At 43.2% G+C, this 15,000-nt stretch overlaps 30 non-coding genes and 30 pseudogenes across 30 annotated transcripts in view; all 60 read left to right on the top strand.

The window, feature by feature from the left end:
- Window positions 1-82, top strand: part of LOC132961376 (5S ribosomal RNA) — a 119-nt gene extending 37 nt beyond the window's left edge. Inside the window, exon 1 of the ribosomal RNA XR_009667741.1 lies at window positions 1-82. This exon is cut by the window's left edge and continues 37 nt beyond it. This is a non-coding gene — a ribosomal RNA (5S ribosomal RNA).
- Window positions 83-204: 122 nt separating this feature from the next.
- Window positions 205-323, top strand: LOC132961197 (5S ribosomal RNA). The gene has a single exon (XR_009667572.1). It is a non-coding gene; the product is annotated as a 5S ribosomal RNA (ribosomal RNA).
- Window positions 324-444: 121 nt separating this feature from the next.
- Window positions 445-563, top strand: LOC132961182 (5S ribosomal RNA). Its single transcript, XR_009667558.1, has one exon. It is a non-coding gene; the product is annotated as a 5S ribosomal RNA (ribosomal RNA).
- Window positions 564-685: 122 nt separating this feature from the next.
- LOC132961144 (5S ribosomal RNA) lies at window positions 686-804 on the top strand. Its single transcript, XR_009667522.1, has one exon. It is a non-coding gene; the product is annotated as a 5S ribosomal RNA (ribosomal RNA).
- Window positions 805-925: 121 nt separating this feature from the next.
- LOC132960720 (5S ribosomal RNA) lies at window positions 926-1,044 on the top strand (annotated as a pseudogene).
- Window positions 1,045-1,166: 122 nt separating this feature from the next.
- LOC132961468 (5S ribosomal RNA) lies at window positions 1,167-1,285 on the top strand. The gene has a single exon (XR_009667831.1). It is a non-coding gene; the product is annotated as a 5S ribosomal RNA (ribosomal RNA).
- Window positions 1,286-1,406: 121 nt separating this feature from the next.
- LOC132960967 (5S ribosomal RNA) lies at window positions 1,407-1,515 on the top strand (annotated as a pseudogene).
- Window positions 1,516-1,638: 123 nt separating this feature from the next.
- Window positions 1,639-1,758, top strand: LOC132960876 (5S ribosomal RNA; annotated as a pseudogene).
- A 122-nt stretch (window positions 1,759-1,880) lies between these two features.
- LOC132960897 (5S ribosomal RNA) lies at window positions 1,881-2,000 on the top strand (annotated as a pseudogene).
- A 123-nt stretch (window positions 2,001-2,123) lies between these two features.
- On the top strand, window positions 2,124-2,232 carry LOC132961017 (5S ribosomal RNA; annotated as a pseudogene).
- Window positions 2,233-2,354: 122 nt separating this feature from the next.
- Window positions 2,355-2,473, top strand: LOC132961304 (5S ribosomal RNA). The gene has a single exon (XR_009667672.1). It is a non-coding gene; the product is annotated as a 5S ribosomal RNA (ribosomal RNA).
- Window positions 2,474-2,594: 121 nt separating this feature from the next.
- On the top strand, window positions 2,595-2,703 carry LOC132960656 (5S ribosomal RNA; annotated as a pseudogene).
- A 122-nt stretch (window positions 2,704-2,825) lies between these two features.
- LOC132961196 (5S ribosomal RNA) lies at window positions 2,826-2,944 on the top strand. Its single transcript, XR_009667571.1, has one exon. It is a non-coding gene; the product is annotated as a 5S ribosomal RNA (ribosomal RNA).
- A 121-nt stretch (window positions 2,945-3,065) lies between these two features.
- On the top strand, window positions 3,066-3,174 carry LOC132960795 (5S ribosomal RNA; annotated as a pseudogene).
- A 121-nt stretch (window positions 3,175-3,295) lies between these two features.
- Window positions 3,296-3,414, top strand: LOC132961558 (5S ribosomal RNA). The gene has a single exon (XR_009667914.1). It is a non-coding gene; the product is annotated as a 5S ribosomal RNA (ribosomal RNA).
- Window positions 3,415-3,536: 122 nt separating this feature from the next.
- On the top strand, window positions 3,537-3,655 carry LOC132961265 (5S ribosomal RNA). The gene has a single exon (XR_009667636.1). It is a non-coding gene; the product is annotated as a 5S ribosomal RNA (ribosomal RNA).
- A 121-nt stretch (window positions 3,656-3,776) lies between these two features.
- LOC132961169 (5S ribosomal RNA) lies at window positions 3,777-3,895 on the top strand. Its single transcript, XR_009667546.1, has one exon. It is a non-coding gene; the product is annotated as a 5S ribosomal RNA (ribosomal RNA).
- Window positions 3,896-4,248: 353 nt separating this feature from the next.
- Window positions 4,249-4,367, top strand: LOC132960719 (5S ribosomal RNA; annotated as a pseudogene).
- Window positions 4,368-4,489: 122 nt separating this feature from the next.
- LOC132961467 (5S ribosomal RNA) lies at window positions 4,490-4,608 on the top strand. The gene has a single exon (XR_009667830.1). It is a non-coding gene; the product is annotated as a 5S ribosomal RNA (ribosomal RNA).
- Window positions 4,609-4,729: 121 nt separating this feature from the next.
- On the top strand, window positions 4,730-4,838 carry LOC132960966 (5S ribosomal RNA; annotated as a pseudogene).
- A 123-nt stretch (window positions 4,839-4,961) lies between these two features.
- On the top strand, window positions 4,962-5,081 carry LOC132960757 (5S ribosomal RNA; annotated as a pseudogene).
- Window positions 5,082-5,202: 121 nt separating this feature from the next.
- LOC132960961 (5S ribosomal RNA) lies at window positions 5,203-5,311 on the top strand (annotated as a pseudogene).
- Window positions 5,312-5,434: 123 nt separating this feature from the next.
- LOC132960875 (5S ribosomal RNA) lies at window positions 5,435-5,554 on the top strand (annotated as a pseudogene).
- A 122-nt stretch (window positions 5,555-5,676) lies between these two features.
- LOC132960872 (5S ribosomal RNA) lies at window positions 5,677-5,796 on the top strand (annotated as a pseudogene).
- A 123-nt stretch (window positions 5,797-5,919) lies between these two features.
- LOC132961074 (5S ribosomal RNA) lies at window positions 5,920-6,028 on the top strand (annotated as a pseudogene).
- Window positions 6,029-6,150: 122 nt separating this feature from the next.
- On the top strand, window positions 6,151-6,269 carry LOC132961302 (5S ribosomal RNA). The gene has a single exon (XR_009667670.1). It is a non-coding gene; the product is annotated as a 5S ribosomal RNA (ribosomal RNA).
- Window positions 6,270-6,390: 121 nt separating this feature from the next.
- Window positions 6,391-6,509, top strand: LOC132961549 (5S ribosomal RNA). The gene has a single exon (XR_009667908.1). It is a non-coding gene; the product is annotated as a 5S ribosomal RNA (ribosomal RNA).
- A 122-nt stretch (window positions 6,510-6,631) lies between these two features.
- On the top strand, window positions 6,632-6,750 carry LOC132961348 (5S ribosomal RNA). The gene has a single exon (XR_009667714.1). It is a non-coding gene; the product is annotated as a 5S ribosomal RNA (ribosomal RNA).
- A 353-nt stretch (window positions 6,751-7,103) lies between these two features.
- Window positions 7,104-7,222, top strand: LOC132960718 (5S ribosomal RNA; annotated as a pseudogene).
- Window positions 7,223-7,344: 122 nt separating this feature from the next.
- Window positions 7,345-7,463, top strand: LOC132961466 (5S ribosomal RNA). Its single transcript, XR_009667829.1, has one exon. It is a non-coding gene; the product is annotated as a 5S ribosomal RNA (ribosomal RNA).
- Window positions 7,464-7,584: 121 nt separating this feature from the next.
- LOC132960964 (5S ribosomal RNA) lies at window positions 7,585-7,693 on the top strand (annotated as a pseudogene).
- Window positions 7,694-7,816: 123 nt separating this feature from the next.
- Window positions 7,817-7,936, top strand: LOC132960870 (5S ribosomal RNA; annotated as a pseudogene).
- Window positions 7,937-8,059: 123 nt separating this feature from the next.
- LOC132961016 (5S ribosomal RNA) lies at window positions 8,060-8,168 on the top strand (annotated as a pseudogene).
- A 122-nt stretch (window positions 8,169-8,290) lies between these two features.
- LOC132961301 (5S ribosomal RNA) lies at window positions 8,291-8,409 on the top strand. The gene has a single exon (XR_009667669.1). It is a non-coding gene; the product is annotated as a 5S ribosomal RNA (ribosomal RNA).
- Window positions 8,410-8,530: 121 nt separating this feature from the next.
- Window positions 8,531-8,639, top strand: LOC132961547 (5S ribosomal RNA; annotated as a pseudogene).
- Window positions 8,640-8,761: 122 nt separating this feature from the next.
- LOC132961184 (5S ribosomal RNA) lies at window positions 8,762-8,880 on the top strand. The gene has a single exon (XR_009667560.1). It is a non-coding gene; the product is annotated as a 5S ribosomal RNA (ribosomal RNA).
- A 121-nt stretch (window positions 8,881-9,001) lies between these two features.
- Window positions 9,002-9,110, top strand: LOC132960793 (5S ribosomal RNA; annotated as a pseudogene).
- Window positions 9,111-9,231: 121 nt separating this feature from the next.
- On the top strand, window positions 9,232-9,350 carry LOC132961557 (5S ribosomal RNA). The gene has a single exon (XR_009667913.1). It is a non-coding gene; the product is annotated as a 5S ribosomal RNA (ribosomal RNA).
- Window positions 9,351-9,472: 122 nt separating this feature from the next.
- LOC132961264 (5S ribosomal RNA) lies at window positions 9,473-9,591 on the top strand. Its single transcript, XR_009667635.1, has one exon. It is a non-coding gene; the product is annotated as a 5S ribosomal RNA (ribosomal RNA).
- A 121-nt stretch (window positions 9,592-9,712) lies between these two features.
- Window positions 9,713-9,831, top strand: LOC132961129 (5S ribosomal RNA). Its single transcript, XR_009667508.1, has one exon. It is a non-coding gene; the product is annotated as a 5S ribosomal RNA (ribosomal RNA).
- Window positions 9,832-9,953: 122 nt separating this feature from the next.
- LOC132960968 (5S ribosomal RNA) lies at window positions 9,954-10,062 on the top strand (annotated as a pseudogene).
- A 121-nt stretch (window positions 10,063-10,183) lies between these two features.
- Window positions 10,184-10,292, top strand: LOC132961038 (5S ribosomal RNA; annotated as a pseudogene).
- Window positions 10,293-10,414: 122 nt separating this feature from the next.
- LOC132961085 (5S ribosomal RNA) lies at window positions 10,415-10,523 on the top strand (annotated as a pseudogene).
- A 124-nt stretch (window positions 10,524-10,647) lies between these two features.
- LOC132961375 (5S ribosomal RNA) lies at window positions 10,648-10,766 on the top strand. Its single transcript, XR_009667740.1, has one exon. It is a non-coding gene; the product is annotated as a 5S ribosomal RNA (ribosomal RNA).
- Window positions 10,767-10,888: 122 nt separating this feature from the next.
- LOC132961195 (5S ribosomal RNA) lies at window positions 10,889-11,007 on the top strand. The gene has a single exon (XR_009667570.1). It is a non-coding gene; the product is annotated as a 5S ribosomal RNA (ribosomal RNA).
- Window positions 11,008-11,129: 122 nt separating this feature from the next.
- Window positions 11,130-11,248, top strand: LOC132961181 (5S ribosomal RNA). The gene has a single exon (XR_009667557.1). It is a non-coding gene; the product is annotated as a 5S ribosomal RNA (ribosomal RNA).
- A 122-nt stretch (window positions 11,249-11,370) lies between these two features.
- Window positions 11,371-11,489, top strand: LOC132961143 (5S ribosomal RNA). The gene has a single exon (XR_009667521.1). It is a non-coding gene; the product is annotated as a 5S ribosomal RNA (ribosomal RNA).
- A 121-nt stretch (window positions 11,490-11,610) lies between these two features.
- Window positions 11,611-11,730, top strand: LOC132960753 (5S ribosomal RNA; annotated as a pseudogene).
- Window positions 11,731-12,083: 353 nt separating this feature from the next.
- Window positions 12,084-12,202, top strand: LOC132960716 (5S ribosomal RNA; annotated as a pseudogene).
- Window positions 12,203-12,324: 122 nt separating this feature from the next.
- LOC132961464 (5S ribosomal RNA) lies at window positions 12,325-12,443 on the top strand. The gene has a single exon (XR_009667827.1). It is a non-coding gene; the product is annotated as a 5S ribosomal RNA (ribosomal RNA).
- A 121-nt stretch (window positions 12,444-12,564) lies between these two features.
- Window positions 12,565-12,673, top strand: LOC132960963 (5S ribosomal RNA; annotated as a pseudogene).
- Window positions 12,674-12,796: 123 nt separating this feature from the next.
- On the top strand, window positions 12,797-12,916 carry LOC132960863 (5S ribosomal RNA; annotated as a pseudogene).
- A 122-nt stretch (window positions 12,917-13,038) lies between these two features.
- On the top strand, window positions 13,039-13,158 carry LOC132960921 (5S ribosomal RNA; annotated as a pseudogene).
- Window positions 13,159-13,281: 123 nt separating this feature from the next.
- LOC132961020 (5S ribosomal RNA) lies at window positions 13,282-13,390 on the top strand (annotated as a pseudogene).
- A 122-nt stretch (window positions 13,391-13,512) lies between these two features.
- LOC132961251 (5S ribosomal RNA) lies at window positions 13,513-13,631 on the top strand. Its single transcript, XR_009667623.1, has one exon. It is a non-coding gene; the product is annotated as a 5S ribosomal RNA (ribosomal RNA).
- Window positions 13,632-13,985: 354 nt separating this feature from the next.
- Window positions 13,986-14,104, top strand: LOC132961281 (5S ribosomal RNA). The gene has a single exon (XR_009667650.1). It is a non-coding gene; the product is annotated as a 5S ribosomal RNA (ribosomal RNA).
- Window positions 14,105-14,227: 123 nt separating this feature from the next.
- Window positions 14,228-14,346, top strand: LOC132961577 (5S ribosomal RNA). The gene has a single exon (XR_009667932.1). It is a non-coding gene; the product is annotated as a 5S ribosomal RNA (ribosomal RNA).
- A 121-nt stretch (window positions 14,347-14,467) lies between these two features.
- LOC132961280 (5S ribosomal RNA) lies at window positions 14,468-14,586 on the top strand. The gene has a single exon (XR_009667649.1). It is a non-coding gene; the product is annotated as a 5S ribosomal RNA (ribosomal RNA).
- Window positions 14,587-14,709: 123 nt separating this feature from the next.
- On the top strand, window positions 14,710-14,828 carry LOC132961451 (5S ribosomal RNA). The gene has a single exon (XR_009667814.1). It is a non-coding gene; the product is annotated as a 5S ribosomal RNA (ribosomal RNA).
- Window positions 14,829-14,950: 122 nt separating this feature from the next.
- LOC132960715 (5S ribosomal RNA) overlaps window positions 14,951-15,000 on the top strand; it is a 119-nt pseudogene continuing 69 nt past the window's right edge.

Here is a 15,000-nt window from a genome sequence, read left to right as displayed (position 1 = left end):
TCTGATCTCGGAAGCTAAGCAGGGTCGGGCCTGGTTAGTACTTGGATGGGAGACCGCCTGGGAATACCAGTTGCTATAAGCTTTTTCATTTTTTTGATCATATGTTTTTTTTTTATCATATAGAGACATATTCACATGTCCAAAAATTTAGCCAGAATCAAGGGCATGACATCTTTAAAAGGCCCCTTTCTGCACACAATAATGGCTTACGGCCATACCACCCTGAACACGCCCGATCTCGTCCGATCTCGGAAGCTATGCAGGGTCGGGCCTGGTTAGTACTTGGATGGGAGACCGCCTGGGAATACCAGGTGCTGTAAGCTTTTTCATTTTTTTGATCATATGTTTTTTTTTATCATATAGAGACATATTCACATGTCCAAAAATTCAGCCAGAATCAAGGGCAAGATATCTTTAAAAGGCCCCTTTCTGCACACAATAATGGCTTACGGCCATACCACCCTGAACACGCCCGATCTCGTCCGATCTCAGAAGCTAAGCAGGGTCGGGCCTGGTTAGTACTTGGATGGGAGACCGCCTGGGAATACCTGGTGCTGTAAGCTTTTTCATTTTGTTTGATCATATGTTTTTTTTTATCATATAGAGACATATTCACATGTCCAAAAATTCAGCCAGAATCAAGGGCATGACATCTTTAAAAGGCCCCTTTCTGCGCACAATAATGGCTTACGGCCATACCACCCTGAACAAGCCCGATCTCGTCCGATCTCGGAAGCTAAGCAGGGTCGGGCCTGGTTAGTACTTGGATGGGAGACCGCCTGGGAATACCAGGTGCTGTAAGCTTTTTCATTTTTTTTGATCATATGTTTTTTTTATCATATAGAGACATATTCACATGTCCAAAAATTCAGCCAGAATCAAGGGCATGACATCTTTAAAAGGCCCCTTTCTGCACACAACAACAGCTTACGGCCATACCACCCTTAACACGCCCGATCTCGTCCGATCTCGGAAACTAAGTAGGGTCGTGCCTGGTTAGTACTTGGATGGGAGACCGCCTGGGAATACCAGACGCTGTAAGCTTTTTAATTTTTTTGATCATATGTTTTTTTTTTATCATATAGAGACATATTCACATGTCCAAAAATTTAGCCAGAATCAAGGGCATGACATCTTTAAAAGGCCCCTTTCTGCACACAATAATGGCTTACGGCCATACCACCCTGAACACGCCCGATCTCGTCCGATCTCGGAAGCTATGCAGGGTCGGACCTGGTTAGTACTTGAATGGGAGACTGCCTGGGAATACCAGGTGCTGTAAGCTTTTTCATTTTTTTGATCATATGTTTTTTTTTATCATATAGAGACATATTCACATGTCCAAAAATTCAGCCAGAATCAAGGGCATGACATCTTTAAAAGGCCCCTTTCTGCATACAATAATGGCTTAAGGACATACCACCCTGAACTCGTCCGATCTCGGAAGCTAAGCAGGGTCGGGCCTGGTTAGTACTTGGATGGGAGACCGCCTGGGAATACCAGGTGCTGTAATCTTTTTAATTTTTTTTGATCATATGATTTTTTTTTATCATATAGAGACATATTCACATGTCCAAAAATTCAACCAGAATCAAGGGCATGACATCTTTAAAAGGCCCCTTTCTGCACACAATAATGGCTTACGGTCATACCACCCTGAACTCGTCCGATCTCGTCAGATCTCGGAAACTAAGCAGGGTCGTGCCTGGTTAGTACTTGGATGGGAGACCGCCTGTGGAATACCAGATGCTGTAAGCTGTTTCATTTTTTTGATCATGTGTTTTTTTTTTATCATAGAGAGACATATTCACATGTCCAAAAATTCAGCCAGAATCAGGGGCATGACATCTTTAAAAGGCCCCTGTCTGCACACAATAATGGCTTACGGCCATACCACCCTGAACACGCCCGATCTCGTCCGATCTCGGAAGCTAAGCAGGGTGGTGCCTGGTTAGTACTTGGATGGGAGACAGCCTGTGGAATACCAAATGCTGTAAGCTGTTTCATTTTTTTGATCATATGTTTTTTTTTTTATCATATAGAGACATATTCACATGTCCAAAAATTCAGCCAGAATCAAGGGCATGACATCTTTAAAAGGCCCCTTTCTGCACACAATAATGGCTTACGGCCAAACCACCCTGAACTCGTCCGATCTTGGAAGCTAAGCAGGGTCGGGCCTGGTTAGTACTTGGATGGGAGACCGCCTGGGAATACCAGACGCTGTATGCTTTTTTTATTTTTTTGATCATATGTTTTTTTTTATCATAGAGAGACATATTCACATGTCCAAAAATTCAGCCAGAATCAAGGGCATGACATCTTTAAAAGGCCCCTTTCTGCACACAATAATGGCTTACGGCCATACCACCCTGAACACGCCCGATCTCGTCCGATCTCGGAAGCTATGCAGGGTCGGGCCTGGTTAGTACTTGGATGGGAGTCCGCCTGGGAATACCAGGTGCTGTAAGCTTTTTCATTTTTTTGATCATATGTTTTTTTTTATCATATAGAGACATATTCACATGTCCAAAAATTCAGCCAGAATCAAGGGCATGACATCTTTAAAAGGCCCCTTTCTGCACACAATAATGGCTTACGGCCATACCACCCTGAACACGCCCGATCTCGGAAGCTAAGCAGGGTAGGGCCTGGTTAGTACTTGGATGGGAGACCGCCTGGGAATACCAGGTGCTGTAAGTTTTTTCATTTTTTTGATCATATGTTTTTTTTTTATCATATAGAGACATATTCACATGTCCAAAAATTCAGCCAGAATCAAGGGCATGACATCTTTAAAAGGCCCCTTTCTGCATACAATAATGGCTTACGGCCATACCACCCTGAACACGCCCGATCTCGTCTGATCTCGGAAGCTAAGCAGGGTCGGGCCTGGTTAGTACTTGGATGGGAGACCGCCTGGGAATACCAGGTGCTGTAAGCTTTTTCATTTTTTTTGATCATATGTTTTTTTTATCATATAGAGACATATTCACATGTCCAAAAATTCATCCAGAATCAAGGGCATGACATCTTTAAAAGGCCCCTGTCTGCACACAATAATGGCTTACGGCCATACCACCCTGAACACGCCCGATCTCGGAAGCTAAGCAAGGTCAGGCCTGGTTAGTACTTGGATGGGAGACCGCCTGGGAATACCAGGTGCTGTAAGCTTTTTCATTTTTTTGATCATATGTTTTTTTTTATCATATAGAGACATATTCACATGTCCAAAAATTCAGCCAGAATCAAGGGCATGACATCTTTATAAGGCCCCTTTCTGCACACAATAATGGCTTACAGCCATACCACCCTGAACACACCCGATCTCGTCCGATCTCAGAAGCTAAGCAGGGTCGGGCATGGTTAGTACTTGGATGGGAGACAGACTGGGAATACCAGGTGCTGTAAGCTTTTTCATTTTGTTTGATCATATGTTTTTTTTTATCATATAGAGACATATTCACATGTCCAAAAATTCAGCCAGAATCAAGGGCATGACATCTTTAAAAGGCCCCTTTCTGCACACAATAATGGCTTACGGCCATACCACCCTGAACAAGCCCGATCTCGTCCGATCTCGGAAGCCAAGCAGGGTCGGGCCTGGTTAGTACTTGGATGGGAGACCGCCTGGGAATACCAGGTGCTGTAAGCTTTTTCATTTTTTTGATGATATGTTTTTTTTTATCATATAGAGACATATTCACATGTCCAAAAATTCAGCCAGAATCAAGGAAATGACATCTTTAAAAGGCCCCTTTCTGCATACAATAATGACTTATGGCCATACCACCCTGAACACGCCCGATCTCGTCCGATCTCGGAAGCTAAGCAGGGTCGGGCCTGTTTAGTACTTGGATGGGAGACCGCCTGGGAATACCAGGTGCTGTAAGTTTTTTCATTTTTTTGATCATATGTTTTTTTTTGATCATATAGAGACATATTCACATGTCCAAAAATTCAGCCAGAATCAAGGGCATGACATCTTTAAAAGGCACCTTTCTGCACACAATAATGGATTAAGGACATACCACCCTGAACTTGTCCGATCTCGGAAGCTAAGCAGCATCTGGCCTGGTTAGTACTTGGATGGGAGACCGCCTGGGAATACCAGGTGCTGTAAGCTTTTTCATTTTTTTGATCATATGTTTTTTTTTTATCATATAGAGACATATTCACATGTCCAAAAATTCAGCCAGAATCAAGGGCATGACATCTTTAAAAGGCCCCTTTCTGCACACAATAACGGCTTACGGCCATACCACCCTTAACACGCCCGATCTCGTCCGATCTCGGAAACTAAGTAGGGTCGTGCCTGGTTAGTACTTGGATGGGAGACCGCCTGGGAATACCAGACGCTGTAAGCTTTTTAATTTTTTTGATCATATGTTTTTTTTTTATCATATAGAGACATATTCACATGTCCAAAAATTTAGCCAGAATCAAGGGCATGACATCTTTAAAAGGCTCCTTTCTGCACACAATAATGGCTTACGGCCATACCACCCTGAACACGCCCGATCTCGTCCGATCTCGGAAGCTATGCAGGGTCGGACCTGGTTAGTACTTGAATGGGAGACTGCCTGGGAATACCAGGTGCTGTAAGCTTTTTCATTTTTTTGATCATATGTTTTTTTTTATCATATAGAGACATATTCACATGTCCAAAAATTCAGCCAGAATCAAGGGCATGACATCTTTAAAAGGCCCCTTTCTGCATACAATAATGGCTTAAGGACATACCACCCTGAACTCGTCCGATCTCGGAAGCTAAGCAGGGTCGGGCCTGGTTAGTACTTGGATGGGAGACCGCCTGGGAATACCAGGTGCTGTAATCTTTTTAATTTTTTTTGATCATATGATTTTTTTTTATCATATAGAGACATATTCACATGTCCAAAAATTCAACCAGAATCAAGGGCATGACATCTTTAAAAGGCCCCTTTCTGCACACAATAATGGCTTACGGTCATACCACCCTGAACTCGTCCGATCTCGTCAGATCTCGGAAACTAAGCAGGGTCGTGCCTGGTTAGTACTTGGATGGGAGACCGCCTGTGGAATACCAGGTGCTGTAAGCTTTTTCATTTTTTTTGATCATATGTTTTTTTTTTCATATAGAGACATATTCACATGTCCAAAAATTCAGCCAGAATCAAGGGCATGACATCTTTAAAAGGCCCCTCTCTGCACACAATAATGGCTTAAGGACATACCACCCTGAACTCGTCCGATCTCGGAAGCTAAGCAGGGTCGGGCCTGGTTAGTACTTGGATGGGAGACCGCCTGGGAATACCAGGTGCTGTAATCTTTTTAATTTTTTTTGATCATATGATTTTTTTTTATCATATAGAGACATATTCACATGTCCAAAAATTCAACCAGAATCAAGGGCATGACATCTTTAAAAGGCCCCTTTCTGCACACAATAATGGCTTACGGTCATACCACCCTGAACTCGTCCGATCTCGTCAGATCTCGGAAACTAAGCAGGGTCGTGCCTGGTTAGTACTTGGATGGGAGACCGCCTGTGGAATACCAGATGCTGTAAGCTGTTTCATTTTTTTGATCATGTGTTTTTTTTTTATCATAGAGAGACATATTCACATGTCCAAAAATTCAGCCAGAATCAGGGGCATGACATCTTTAAAAGGCCCCTGTCTGCACACAATAATGGCTTACGGCCATACCACCCTGAACACGCCCGATCTCGTCCGATCTCGGAAGCTAAGCAGGGTCGTGCCTGGTTAGTACTTGGATGGGAGACAGCCTGTGGAATACCAAATGCTGTAAGCTGTTTCATTTTTTTGATCATATGTTTTTTTTTTTATCATATAGAGACATATTCACATGTCCAAAAATTCAGCCAGAATCAAGGGCATGACATCTTTAAAAGGCCCCTTTCTGCACACAATAATGGCTTACGGCCAAACCACCCTGAACTTGTCCGATCTTGGAAGCTAAGCAGGGTCGGGCCTGGTTAGTACTTGGATGGGAGACCGCCTGGGAATACCAGACGCTGTATGCTTTTTTTATTTTTTTGATCATATGTTTTTTTTTATCATAGAGAGACATATTCACATGTCCAAAAATTCAGCCAGAATCAAGGGCATGACATCTTTAAAAGGCCCCTTTCTGCACACAATAATGGCTTACGGCCATACCACCCTGAACACGCCCGATCTCGTCCGATCTCGGAAGCTATGCAGGGTCGGGCCTGGTTAGTACTTGGATGGGAGTCCGCCTGGGAATACCAGGTGCTGTAAGCTTTTTCATTTTTTTGATCATATGTTTTTTTTTATCATATAGAGACATATTCACATGTCCAAAAATTCAGCCAGAATCAAGGGCATGACATCTTTAAAAGGCCCCTTTCTGCACACAATAATGGCTTACGGCCATACCACCCTGAACACACCCGATCTCGTCCGATCTCAGAAGCTAAGCAGGGTCGGGCATGGTTAGTACTTGGATGGGAGACAGACTGGGAATACCAGGTGCTGTAAGCTTTTTCATTTTGTTTGATCATATGTTTTTTTTTATCATATAGAGACATATTCACATGTCCAAAAATTCAGCCAGAATCAAGGGCATGACATCTTTAAAAGGCCCCTTTCTGCACACAATAATGGCTTACGGCCATACCACCCTGAACAAGCCCGATCTCGTCCGATCTCGGAAGCTAAGCAGGGTCGGGCCTGTTTAGTACTTGGATGGGAGACCGCCTGGGAATACCAGGTGCTGTAAGTTTTTTCATTTTTTTGATCATATGTTTTTTTTTGATCATATAGAGACATATTCACATGTCCAAAAATTCAGCCAGAATCAAGGGCATGACATCTTTAAAAGGCACCTTTCTGCACACAATAATGGATTAAGGACATACCACCCTGAACTTGTCCGATCTCGGAAGCTAAGCAGCATCTGGCCTGGTTAGTACTTGGATGGGAGACCGCCTGGGAATACCAGGTGCTGTAAGCTTTTTCATTTTTTTGATCATATGTTTTTTTTTTATCATATAGAGACATATTCACATGTCCAAAAATTCAGCCAGAATCAAGGGCATGACATCTTTAAAAGGCCCCTTTCTGCACACAATAACGGCTTACGGCCATACCACCCTTAACACGCCCGATCTCGTCCGATCTCGGAAACTAAGTAGGGTCGTGCCTGGTTAGTACTTGGATGGGAGACCGCCTGGGAATACCAGACGCTGTAAGCTTTTTAATTTTTTTGATCATATGTTTTTTTTTTATCATATAGAGACATATTCACATGTCCAAAAATTTAGCCAGAATCAAGGGCATGACATCTTTAAAAGGCTCCTTTCTGCACACAATAATGGCTTACGGCCATACCACCCTGAACACGCCCGATCTCGTCCGATCTCGGAAGCTATGCAGGGTCGGACCTGGTTAGTACTTGAATGGGAGACTGCCTGGGAATACCAGGTGCTGTAAGCTTTTTCATTTTTTTGATCATATGTTTTTTTTTATCATATAGAGACATATTCACATGTCCAAAAATTCAGCCAGAATCAAGGGCATGACATCTTTAAAAGGCCCCTTTCTGCATACAATAATGGCTTAAGGACATACCACCCTGAACTCGTCCGATCTCGGAAGCTAAGCAGGGTCGGGCCTGGTTAGTACTTGGATGGGAGACCGCCTGGGAATACCAGGTGCTGTAATCTTTTTAATTTTTTTTGATCATATGATTTTTTTTTATCATATAGAGACATATTCACATGTCCAAAAATTCAGCCAGAATCAGGGGCATGACATCTTTAAAAGGCCCCTGTCTGCACACAATAATGGCTTACGGCCATACCACCCTGAACACGCCCGATCTCGTCCGATCTCGGAAGCTAAGCAGGGTCGTGCCTGGTTAGTACTTGGATGGGAGACAGCCTGTGGAATACCAAATGCTGTAAGCTGTTTCATTTTTTTGATCATATGTTTTTTTTTTTATCATATAGAGACATATTCACATGTCCAAAAATTCAGCCAGAATCAAGGGCATGACATCTTTAAAAGGCCCCTTTCTGCACACAATAATGGCTTACGGCCAAACCACCCTGAACTCGTCCGATCTTGGAAGCTAAGCAGGGTCGGGCCTGGTTAGTACTTGGATGGGAGACCGCCTGGGAATACCAGACGCTGTATGCTTTTTTTATTTTTTTGATCATATGTTTTTTTTTATCATAGAGAGACATATTCACATGTCCAAAAATTCAGCCAGAATCAAGGGCATGACATCTTTAAAAGGCCCCTTTCTGCACACAATAATGGCTTACGGCCATACCACCCTGAACACGCCCGATCTCGTCCGATCTCGGAAGCTATGCAGGGTCGGGCCTGGTTAGTACTTGGATGGGAGTCCGCCTGGGAATACCAGGTGCTGTAAGCTTTTTCATTTTTTTGATCATATGTTTTTTTTTATCATATAGAGACATATTCACATGTCCAAAAATTCAGCCAGAATCAAGGGCATGACATCTTTAAAAGGCCCCTTTCTGCACACAATAATGGCTTACGGCCATACCACCCTGAACACGCCCGATCTCGGAAGTTAAGCAGGGTAGGGCCTGGTTAGTACTTGGATGGGAGACCGCCTGGGAATACCAGGTGCTGTAAGTTTTTTCATTTTTTTGATCATATGTTTTTTTTTTATCATATAGAGACATATTCATATGTCCAAAAATTCAGCCAGAATCAAGGGCATGACATCTTTAAAAGGCCCCTTTCTGCATACAATAATGGCTTACGGCCATACCACCCTGAACACGCCCGATCTCGTCTGATCTCGGAAGCTAAGCAGGGTCGGGCCTGGTTAGTACTTGGATGGGAGACCGCCTGGGAATACCAGGTGCTGTAAGCTTTTTCATTTTTTTTGATCATATGTTTTTTTTATCATATAGAGACATATTCACATGTCCAAAAATTCATCCAGAATCAAGGGCATGACATCTTTAAAAGGCCCCTGTCTGCACACAATAATGGCTTACGGCCATACCACCCTGAACACGCCCGATCTCGGAAGCTAAGCAAGGTCAGGCCTGGTTAGTACTTGGATGGGAGACCGCCTGGGAATACCAGGTGCTGTAAGCTTTTTCATTTTTTTGATCATATGTTTTTTTTTATCATATAGAGACATATTCACATGTCCAAAAATTCAGCCAGAATCAAGGGCATGACATCTTTATAAGGCCCCTTTCTGCACACAATAATGGCTTACAGCCATACCACCCTGAACACACCCGATCTCGTCCGATCTCAGAAGCTAAGCAGGGTCGGGCATGGTTAGTACTTGGATGGGAGACAGACTGGGAATACCAGGTGCTGTAAGCTTTTTCATTTTGTTTGATCATATGTTTTTTTTTATCATATAGAGACATATTCACATGTCCAAAAATTCAGCCAGAATCAAGGGCATGACATCTTTAAAAGGCCCCTTTCTGCACACAATAATGGCTTACGGCCATACCACCCTGAACAAGCCCGATCTCGTCCGATCTCGGAAGCCAAGCAGGGTCGGGCCTGGTTAGTACTTGGATGGGAGACCGCCTGGGAATACCAGGTGCTGTAAGCTTTTTCATTTTTTTGATGATATGTTTTTTTTTATCATATAGAGACATATTCACATGTCCAAAAATTCAGCCAGAATCAAGGAAATGACATCTTTAAAAGGCCCCTTTCTGCATACAATAATGACTTATGGCCATACCACCCTGAACACGCCCGATCTCGTCCGATCTCGGAAGCTAAGCAGGGTCGGGCCTGGTTAGTACTTGGATGGGAGACCGCCTGGGAATACCAGGTGCTATAAGCCTTTTCATTTTTTTGATCATGTGTTTTTTTTTTATCATAGAGAGACATATTCACATGTCCAAAAATTCAGCCAGAATCAAGGGCATGACATCTTTAAAAGGCCCCTTTCTGCACACAATAATGGCTTATGGCCATACTACCCTGAACTCGTCCGATCTTGGAAGCTAAGCAGGGTGGGGCCTGTTTAGTACTTGAATGGGAGACCGCCTGGGAATACCAGGTGCTGTAAGCTTTTTCATTTTTTTGATCATATGTTTTTTTTTATCATATAGAGACATATTCACATGTCCTAAAATTCAGCCAGAATCAAGGGCATGACATCTTTAAAAGGCCCCTTTCTGCACACAATAATGGCTTACGGCCATACAACCCTGAACTCATCCAATCTTGGAAGCTAAGCAGGGTCGGGCCTGGTTACTAGTTGGATGGGAGACTGCCTGGGAATACCAGGTGCTGTAAGCTTTTTCATTTTTTTGATCATACGTTTTTTTTTTATCATATAGAGACATATTCACATGTCCAAAAATTCAGCCAGAATCAAGGGCATGACATCTTTAAAAGGCCCCTTTCTGCACACAATAATGGCTTACGGCCATACCACCCTGAACTCGTCAGATCTTGGAAGCTAAGCAGGGTTGGGCCTGGTTAGTACGTGGATGGGATACCGCCTGGGAATACCAGGTACAGTAAGCTTTTTCATTTTTTTGATTATATGTTTTTTTTTTTTATCATATGGAGACATATTCACATGTCCAAAAATTCAGCCAGAATCAAGGGCATGACATCTTTAAAAGGCCCCTGTCTGCACACAGTAATGACTTATGGCCATACCACCCTGAACACGCCCGATCCCGTCTGATCTCGGAAGCTAAGCAGGGTCGGGCCTGGTTAGTACTTGGATGGGAGACCGCCTGGGAATACCAGTTGCTATAAGCTTTTTCATTTTTTTGATCATATGTTTTTTTTTTATCATATAGAGACATATTCACATGTCCAAAAATTTAGCCAGAATCAAGGGCATGACATCTTTAAAAGGCCCCTTTCTGCACACAATAATGGCTTACGGCCATACCACCCTGAACACGCCCGATCTCGTCCGATCTCGGAAGCTATGCAGGGTCGGGCCTGGTTAGTACTTGGATGGGAGACCGCCTGGGAATACCAGGTGCTGTAAGCTTTTTCATTTTTTTGATCATATGTTTTTTTTTTATCATATAGAGACATATTCACATGTCCAAAAATTCAGCCAGAATCAAGGGCATGATATCTTTAAAAGGCCCCTTTCTGCACACAATAATGGCTTACGGCCATACCACCCTGAACACGCCCGATCTCGTCCGATCTCAGAAGCTAAGCAGGGTCGGGCCTGGTTAGTACTTGGATGGGAGACCGCCTGGGAATACCTGGTGCTGTAAGCTTTTTCATTTTGTTTGATCATATGTTTTTTTTTATCATATAGAGACATATTCACATGTCCAAAAATTCAGCCAGAATCAAGGGCATGACATCTTTAAAAGGCCCCTTTCTGCGCACAATAATGGCTTACGGCCATACCACCCTGAACAAGCCCGATCTCGTCCGATCTCGGAAGCTAAGCAGGGTCGGGCCTGGTTAGTACTTGGATGGGAGACCGCCTGGGAATACCAGGTGCTGTAAGCTTTTTCATTTTTTTTGATCATATGTTTTTTTTTTCATATAGAGACATATTCACATGTCCAAAAATTCAGCCAGAATCAAGGGCATGACATCTTTAAAAGGCCCCTCTCTGCACACAATAATGGCTTACGGCCATACCACCCTGAACACGCCTGATCTCGTCCGATCTCGGAAGCTAAGCAGGGTAGTGCCTGGTTAGTACTTGGATGGGAGACCGCCTGAGGAATACCAAATGCTGTAAGCTGTTTCATTTTTTTGATCATATGTTTTTTTTTTATCATATAGAGACATATTCACATGTCCAAAAATTCAGCCAGAATCAAGGGCATGACATCTTTAAAAGGCACCTTTCTGCACACAATAATGGATTAAGGACATACCACCCTGAACTTGTCCGATCTCGGAAGCTAAGCAGTATCTGGCCTGGTTAGTACTTGGATGGGAGACCGCCTGGGAATACCAGGTGCTGTAAGCTTTTTCATTTTTTTGATCATATGTTTTTTTTTTATCATATAGAGACATATTCACATGTCCAAAAATTCAGCCAGAATCAAGGGCATGACATCTTTAAAAGGCCCCTTTCTGCACACAATAACGGCTTACGGCCATACCACCCTTAACACGCCCGATCTCGTCCGATCTCGGAAACTAAGTAGGGTCGTGCCTGGTTAGTACTTGGATGGGAGACCGCCTGGGAATACCAGACGCTGTAAGCTTTTTCATTTTTTTGATCATATGTTTTTTTTTTATCATATAGAGACATATTCACATGTCCAAAAATTTAGCCAGAATCAAGGGCATGACATCTTTAAAAGGCCCCTTTCTGCACACAATAATGGCTTACGGCCATACCACCCTGAACACGCCCGATCTCGTCCGATCTCGGAAGCTATGCAGGGTCGGACCTGGTTAGTACTTGAATGGGAGACTGCCTGGGAATACCAGGTGCTGTAAGCTTTTTCATTTTTTTGATCATATGTTTTTTTTTATCATATAGAGACATATTCACATGTCCAAAAATTCAGCCAGAATCAAGGGCATGACATCTTTAAAAGGCCCCTTTCTGCATACAATAATGGCTTAAGGACATACCACCCTGAACTCGTCCGATCTCGGAAGCTAAGCAGGGTCGGGCCTGGTTAGTACTTGGATGGGAGACCGCCTGGGAATACCAGGTGCTGTAATCTTTTTAATTTTTTTTGATCATATGATTTTTTTTTATCATATAGAGACATATTCACATGTCCAAAAATTCAACCAGAATCAAGGGCATGACATCTTTAAAAGGCCCCTTTCTGCACACAATAATGGCTTACAGTCATACCACCCTGAACTCGTCCGATCTCGTCCGATCTCGGAAACTAAGCAGGGTCGTGCCTGGTTAGTACTTGGATGGGAGACCACCTGTGGAATACCAGATGCTGTAAGCTGTTTCATTTTTTTGATCATGTGTTTTTTTTTTATCATAGAGAGACATATTCACATGTCCAAAAATTCAGCCAGAATCAGGGGCATGACATCTTTAAAAGGCCCCTGTCTGCACACAATAATGGCTTACGGCCATACCACCCTGAACACGCCCGATCTCGTCCGATCTCGGAAGCTAAGCAGGGTCGTGCCTGGTTAGTACTTGGATGGGAGACAGCCTGTGGAATAACAAATGCTGTAAGCTGTTTCATTTTTTTGATCATATGTTTTTTTTTTTATCATATAGAGACATATTCACATGTCCAAAAATTCAGCCAGAATCAAGGGCATGACATCTTTAAAAGGCCCCTTTCTGCACACAATAATGGCTTACGGCCAAACCACCCTGAACTCGTCCGATCTTGGAAGCTAAGCAGGGTCGGGCCTGGTTAGTACTTGGATGGGAGACCGCCTGGGAATACCAGACGCTGTATGCTTTTTTTATTTTTTTGATCATATGTTTTTTTTTATCATAGAGAGACATATTCACATGTCCAAAAATTCAGCCAGAATCAAGGGCATGACATCTTTAAAAGGCCCCTGTCTGCACACAATAATGGCTTACGGCCATACCACCCTGAACACGCCTGATCTCGTCCGATCTCGGAAGCTAAGCAGGGTAGGACCTGGTTAGTACTTGGATGGGAGACCGCCTGGGAATACCAGGTGCTGTAAGTTTTTTCATTTTTTTGATCATATGTTTTTTTTTGATCATATAGAGACATATTCACATGTCCAAAAATTCAGCCAGAATCAAGGGCATGACATCTTTAAAAGGCACCTTTCTGCACACAATAATGGATTAAGGACATACCACCCTGAACTTGTCCGATCTCGGAAGCTAAGCAGCGTCTGGCCTGGTTAGTACTTGGATGGGAGACCGCCTGGGAATACCAGGTGCTGTAAGCTTTTTCATTTTTTTTGATCATATGTTCTTTTTTTATCATATAGAGACATATTCACATGTCCAAAAATTCAGCCAGAATCAAGGGCATGAGATCTTTAAAAGGTCCCTGTCTGCACACAAGAACAGCTTACGTCCATACCACCCTGAACACGCCTGATCTCGTCCGATCTCGGAAGCTAAGCAGGGTCGGGCCTGGTTAGTACTTGGATGGGAGACCGCCTGGGAATACCAGGTGCTGTAAGCTTTTTCATTTTTTTGATCATATGTTTTTTTTTTTATCATATAGAGACATATTCACATGTCCAAAAATTTTGCCAGAATCAAGGGCATAACATCTTTAAAAGGCCCCTGTCTGCACACAATAATGGCTTACGGCCATACCACCCTTAACACGCCCGATCTCGTCCCATCTCGGAAGCTAAGCAGGGTCGGGCCTGGTTAGTACTTGAATGGGAGACCGCCTGGGAATACCAGATGCTGTAAGCTTTTTTTATTTTTTTGATCATATGTTTTTTTTATCATATAGAGACATATTCACATGTCCAAAAATTCAGCCAGAATAAAGGGCATGAGATCTTTAAAAGGTCCCTGTCTGCACACAATAACAGCTTACGTCCATACCACCCTGAACACGCCTGATCTCGTCCGATCTCGGAAGCTAAGCAGGGTCGGGCCTGGTTAGTACTTGGATGGGAGACCGCCTGGGAATACCAGGTGCTGTAAGCTTTTTCATTTTTTTGATCATATGTTTTTTTTTTTATCATATAGAGACATATTCACATGTCCAAAAATTCAGCCAGAATCAAGGGCATAACATCTTTAAAAGGCCCCTGTCTGCACACAATAATGGCTTACGGCCATACCACCCTTAACACGCCCGATCTCGTCCCATCTCGGAAGCTAAGCAGGGTCGGGCCTGGTTAGTACTTGAATGGGAGACCACCTGGGAATACCAGGTGCTGTAAGCTTTTTCATTTTTTTGATCATATGTTTTTTTTTTATCATATAGAGACATATTCACATTTCCAAAAATTCAGCCAGAATCAAGGGCATGACATCTTTAAAAGGCCCCTTTCTGCACACAATAACAGCTTACGGCCATACCACCCTTAACACGCCCGATCTCGTCCGATCTCGGAA

The sequence above is a fragment of the Labrus mixtus genome, unplaced genomic scaffold (genome assembly GCF_963584025.1).
Source record: "Labrus mixtus unplaced genomic scaffold, fLabMix1.1 SCAFFOLD_30, whole genome shotgun sequence".
Classification (NCBI taxonomy): domain Eukaryota; kingdom Metazoa; phylum Chordata; class Actinopteri; order Labriformes; family Labridae; genus Labrus; species Labrus mixtus.
Note: the sequence above shows the minus strand (reverse complement) of the source record. Positions and strands in the feature narration are given on the sequence as shown.